Genomic DNA, 6,610 nt, shown 5'->3' with positions numbered 1-6,610 from the left:
TCTTCCTTTCTTCCTTTCTTCCTTTCTTCCTTTCTTCCTTTCTTCCTTTCTTCCTTTCTTCCTTTCTTCCTTTCTTCCTTTCTTCCTTTCTTTCCTTCTTTCTTTCTTCTTCCCTTCCTCCCCTCCTTCCTTTCTTTCTTCCTTTCTTCCTTCTTTCCTTTCTTTCATCTCGATTTGATGTTAAGTATTCTGGCTCTGCCATTTACTTTCTATGTGACTTTGGAAAAGTTATCTAACTTTATTGAATCTTGTTGATTCTATCTGTCAGAAGAATATTTAGTATTCATTCTGGATCTACTAAAAACTTCTCACCAGGCTAACAATTGTTTAGTAGCCAGAGAGAGAAGACATTGTGTAGGAGTAATAAATTTATGCCCACCAGTTTTTCTGCACATCAGACCATGAAGGCCTTCTTCTAATTCTAAGACAGGTTTTCCTTTTCTTATTCCTTCATATCCAAGAGAACCTAGAATGGTGAATATGCTAGGAAGAATCTCCCTATAGATTTAGGGGCTACATAGGGGAAAGAGAACTTTGGGGTTCTCCTATCTTGTGTCTTTTTTACTGTCATTGACAGTTAGTAGACTCCAGCTGCTCAAGAATTAATTATAACCACTTGGATAATTGAGAGGCAGTGAGATAAAGTAAGAGTATTTAGAGTTACAGACAGGAGAGACATGGATTCAAGTCCTTCTTCAGACATGTTTTAGCTAATGGGATTCTATTGTTCAGTCATTTTTAAGTCATGTCTAACTCTTTGTGAACCCATTTGATTTTGATTTTTGTTTTGGCAAAGATGCTGGAATGGTTGGCTATTTCCTTCCCCAGCTCATTTTACAGATGAGGAAACTAAAACAAACAAAGTTAAGGAACTTTTCCAGGGTCACTCAGCTAGTAAGTGTCTGAGGCCAGATTTGAACTCAGGAAGAGGAGTCTTCCTGACTCTAGCTCTGGCACTCTATCCTCTACAACATCTGAGTGCCTATGAGACTCTGTCAGATTGATTTACATCCCTGATCTTCATTCTCTCATCTATAGGCATAAAGCTTTCCAAACTTTATCACTCTATGAAATGTTAATCCTTTTTATTCATTATTCTGTTTCTCTATTCTCTGCCCCTAGTGGTTTTTTCTCTGATAGTTTTTGTGAGATATTCTCTACAGTATTTTCCTGTTCTTTGTACATACTGATGATCAGAATGTTATTGCCTGAAATTATCTTAAATTAATCACAGAAGAATCCTTTGAAAAAACACAATTATCCAAACTCAGATAATATCTGTAAAGCACTTAGTATAGTGTCTTGCACATAGTGGGCTTTATATAAATGTTAACTATTATTATTCTAAGTACTTTTTTCTTTTTACCTTAAGATGGAAAAAAGTCAAAACTATATTGTTATTTTTTCAGTGCTTGTGCCAATAATTCTCCTATTTGGGAAGGGTAGGGTCATCCTATCACAAATAGGTGATTCTTTTCTGCTTCCTTTACCAATTCCTATCCCCTACCCCAATCAATCCTGTAGTAGATGTGGGTTATGAAACAGATTCAGCTGGGACTCCTCTCACCAGCATCTCCTAGCTTCCTTGGCTCCCTTCAAATCTCAGCTAAAATCCCACCATCAACAAGAAGCCTTTCCTGGTTCTCCTTAATGTTAGTGACATCCTTCTGAGACGATCTCAAAATTTTCCTGTATTTATCTTATCTTTATATAGTTCTTTGCACGCTATCTCCCCTCAAAGATTATGAGCTGCTCGAGGTCAGGGATTATTTTTGCCTTATGTTATATTGCAAGGGCTTAGTGCAATGTCTTGAAATAGCAGGCACTTCGTAAATGCTTCTTGGTTTGTTGACTTGCCTCCTGCAAGGGGTTAGGAAGTCATAGAACAAAGATTCAACTATAGGCTTTCTGACTATTCCATGTTTTCTCCTGCTTCTTTATTTTTGTGGTCACTTCCTTTCCTTCTCCTCCAATATCTTTTCTTTCAGCATCCCCCTCCTATACCCTTCCCAACCCTTCTTATATCCCCCTTTCCTGTGGTTTATCCTTCCCCTTTTATTTCTTATCTCTTTCATTTCCTTCCCTTTCCTTAAAGAGATCACACTGGCTCTCATCTCTAGCCTTCCCTATTCCTATTCTTATTGAGCTTTTATAATAAGTGAGAGTATAGAGAGCCAATGGGAGAATCCTTTCCATTGTCCTCTTTTTCTCATCACATATATGTTGCCGCCTAAAAAGCCTTCTCCACCGGTTGATGATCCCTAAATTTTACCTCAACAAATATTTTCTGCTCCTCCTGAAAGTTCAACTTCCTCAGACTGTAGCTCTGGCTCCAGATGGGATACTCTGAGATAGTTCTTTTTTCCTGAGGATACAGAGTGTCTTTCCAGGAAATATCATGAACTATTATTAGCCTGAAAATCCTCTCCTTGTGTCATCCTGCAGAGATACTGTACTGTTCCCTGCTGGTGATCTGTCATTTGTATGCCCAATGTTTATCCTATAGCTATTTTAGGAAGGCATCTCTCTCTCTAAAAGAACATAATCACCATGAAATAAACTGCCAAGATTTTTATTATACCCAACTCTCTTTTTTGGGAGGAAGAGAAGGTCATCATATTTTAAGACCATTTTTATTGGATTAGAGACTGTCTTTCTTCCTTAAAAACATTATATGAGAATATTACCAGTCTTAAATGTAATTTCCAAACCCTTTTTAGAAAGGGAAAAAAAGCTCTGTATACCACAGATGAACATTTGCAAAATTTTTAGACTGACCACTTAATAGATAGTTTTTGAGAAATAAACAATTCATAAGTGAATAAGAACTTTTAGTAAAGACAAAATGGAAGTTTTGGAGGTGGGCTAGCATAAATGGAAGAGAACTTGAATCAATGGTCCTCAGTTCAGATCTCATCTCTGTGATTCTGTGACCTTAGATAAGCTATTATACCTCAGTTTCTTTATTTGTAAAATGAGTCAGTTGGACTGGAGTGATTGATAAGCTCCCTTCTAATATTAATATTATGAGATAAAGATCTATTTTTATATAGATGGGAGTAATTGTGGTCTAAAAAATTATCTTCTTAGCTTCTTTCAAAGCCAGGTTCAGATACTCACTTCCTAACCATCTCTCCTCCATCATCTCTAGTTGGAATACCTACTCCCTCTTGAAATTATTTTGTGCTTATTTATCTGTACATTTGTCCTCTTTAAAATATAAGCACTGCAAGGGCAGGAATTGTTTTGTTATAGTCTTTGTCTCCTAACACACTGCCTTGAACATGGTAAATGCTTAATTCAACTTGTGGAGTTGAATTGAATCAGACCTAGGTAAGTTTCCAACAACATTCTTTTCTGGATTATTAGGTAATACATTTAATTAACCTGTTTTAATCTGTCTTGGAGAAAAGAAAAATCCTTTTCAAGCATTATTTAATTAGCCATCAAAGCATCTCCTTGGGACATAGGTTTTATGTCTCCCCTCTGGAGGAAGTCCAAAGCCTTCATGAGCGCATCTCAATGCAATTCCAAATAAGGCTCAAATTTTAGAAAATTTTAGGGGCAACCCACGGGTATGGGCAAAGCACTGAGTCTGTAGTAGAAGGATTTGGGTCTAACTACTGGCTCTAGCCTCTTACCTCTTAGGAGACTGAACAAAGTGGTCCACTTCCCTTGGGATTCAATTTCATTTGTAAAATGAATGAGATTTGGATTAGATGATTATCTCTAAGGTCCCTTCCTTCTTTAGCCCAGATCTCTGTGGGAGCTCATTTTTTTCCTTGTGAGCTTTTTGATTCATGTGGGGAATGATTAGAACTCATGATTCAATATAATTCCATCAACCAATCAACAAATAAACATTTATTAAGCACCCAGAATGTACCGGGAGAGAAGCATTGGATTATGGCAGATAGAAGACCTAAATTCAGAAGACCTAAATTCAGAAGACCTAAATTCAAATCTTGCTTCTGACACATGTGACCCTAAACAATTCACTTAAATTTTCAGTGACCTCAAGTTATATATATGCAACATATAAATGTGTCTATATAAGTATATAATCTATATGTGTGTTTATATATATAGTTTCTCTACATATATAATCTCCCTATCCATCCATCTATCTATCATCTATCTATCCATCCATCCATCCATCCATGTATCCATCCATCCATCCATCCATCTATCTATCTATGCATCCATCCATCCATCCATCCATCCATCTATCTATCTATCTATGCATCCATCCATCCATCCATCCGTCTATCTATCTATCTATCTATCTATCTATCCATCTATCTATTTGTCTGTCTATCTAATCTATAACTATAATTTGCAGCAAAAGTGCCCATCTGGATTAATAGGGAGGGGTTCTTCACAGGGTGCTCCCTCTACAGGTTCAAACTCCTTCTTTCCATTCCACCTTCCTCTCCGCAAAATACTAAGCACCATGGTAGGCACTGTGGCCACAGTGACAAAAATAAAAACAGTCACCACCCTCAAGAAGTTATCTTTTAATGAAAGAAAACAATTTGTGCGCAAGAAAGTGAATTAAAAATGAATGCTGTGGAGTAACTAGATAACTCAGTGGATTGAGAACCAGACTCAGAGGCCAGACATTCTGGATTAAAATATGGCCTTAGACACTTCTTAGCTGTATGATCCTGAGCAAGTCACTTTACCCCATTGCCTAGCCCTTCTCACAATCAATGAACAGTATTGATTCTAAGATGGAAGGTAAAGATGAAAAAAAAAAAAGAATGCTAAGTCATTTCTGAGTATTTGTATATAGAGAATGAAGAGAAGAAATGCTCCCCACTGGTGGACCCAGGAAGGTCCTGTGCAACTGGGAGAGTTGAATCGAATTGAACTTAGGGGAAGTTCTAGCTGAGTCTTGAATAGAGGTAGAAATTCCCAAAACGTAGGTAAGAAGGAGAGCATTCCGGGCCACAGTCAGTGCTTAATACATGTTTATTGATGAACCTCTTTACCGTTTCTCACCCAGGACACCCATCTCCCACCTCCATGCCTGGAATGTACTGTCCACCTCTTGGATTTTGATTCTAGGCGTATCTCGCCCAGTTAGAGAAGGAAGCGAGAATGCCAAGCCTCCACGCTTTGCTCTGACCCAGCATTACGATCTGGACGAGGCACTAAAATGGTTATTTGTGGACTTCTGCAGAGGGTGCCTTTCCAATTTTTTTCCCGACTCCGTCCACTTTCTCCACCCTCTGGCAACTTAAGGTGCTCCAAAATCACTCCTCTCCAGACCCCTGACTCCATGTTTGGCAGCCTCCACATTTCTTCCCAACTCAACCTATGGAGTTCGAGTCTCATGAATTTATACAACTATTACGAATCAGCCTCGCTCACGATATATGAGAGTGTCCTGGTGTTATGTCAGAGGAAAGCCTTGTCTTAACTTTTCAGCAGGGAATGGAATGTACAGTAGAGCGTGGCCTATAAATCATTTTCAAATTAGTATTCTGTACATCTGGAGAAGAGTACATTTCTCCTCATGCATAAATTGCCTATGAACACATTTCAAAAACCCACGCTTAATCTTAGCAATGAACATTTCAAAAAGTAAATTAATATCTTCAAGGGGAAGAAATACAGTATATTAAACAGGAACCCACTAGAAACACTATAGTTAAGAGTCTGTCAGCATTTCCATTATAAACCCTGTTTTTGAGGGGTTTATAACTCACTTATAAAAATTCATAGTAGGCTGAGACTTGGCATATGAGGTCTCAGCCCAGCAACTTGACATGATATTGGGTCTGAAGGAACCACGGATTCTCGTCAATGGGATACTATTTTAAAGCACCGAGATGAGGTCTCCATAAAGGGAAGGGGCTACGGAGGTGGTGGTGGTAGTGGGGGAAGCGATGATTTAAACCTACAGGATGCGGGGACGGAAGATTCAAACTAAAATATGGTTCCAAAAGAGCAGCGGGTTACCTCTAGGTTCTTGTGGGTCTCCACGCCACGGTCGGAGGGGAGGAGGACAAAGTTTTACATTCCTGCCCTCCTCGCCCTCTGTAGTTTCTCCTTTGGGTCAGACTCTAATTCACGGTTAAACGGTTTAATATACGACCTGTTGAGGCCACAGGTTTAGATGAAAAGTTTATAAATGAGACTAATTAACATCGTAATTGTAATTCTTTTTTTTCCTCCCTCCTCTTTGGTGGGGGGGAAAAGGTATTCCTGGAAGTGGAACCAGTATAAAAATGTCTTGGGCTGTAGTAAATTTCTAGTGTAAATACTTGTGTGATGTGTTGCATGTTTGAATTAGCCCAATATGTATTCATTTTAAATATTGATCTTTAAGGAAGTCGTGCAATAAATCTGAAGACTCTTTTGCATCTCTGTTTACATTAGCAGCGCTGTAGATTAAGGGAGACAGTTCGCCTTGTAAATTTGCTTGTGGAGTAAGTGGGAGCATATAAATAATCCTGTTTCCAATTATACAAAACAATGATGATAAACTATTGTGAGTTGTGAGACAATCGCACAGCGGAGCGTGGCTGAGTCACAACCCCAAAGAATATGGCTGGGAGTCACCGATGAGCAGCTGGGCTCCCCGGTTTATTGTTCAGACCAG

Source organism: Gracilinanus agilis, chromosome 3, assembly GCF_016433145.1.
Source record: "Gracilinanus agilis isolate LMUSP501 chromosome 3, AgileGrace, whole genome shotgun sequence".
Taxonomy (NCBI): domain Eukaryota; kingdom Metazoa; phylum Chordata; class Mammalia; order Didelphimorphia; family Didelphidae; genus Gracilinanus; species Gracilinanus agilis.
This window is presented reverse-complemented; position numbering follows the sequence as displayed.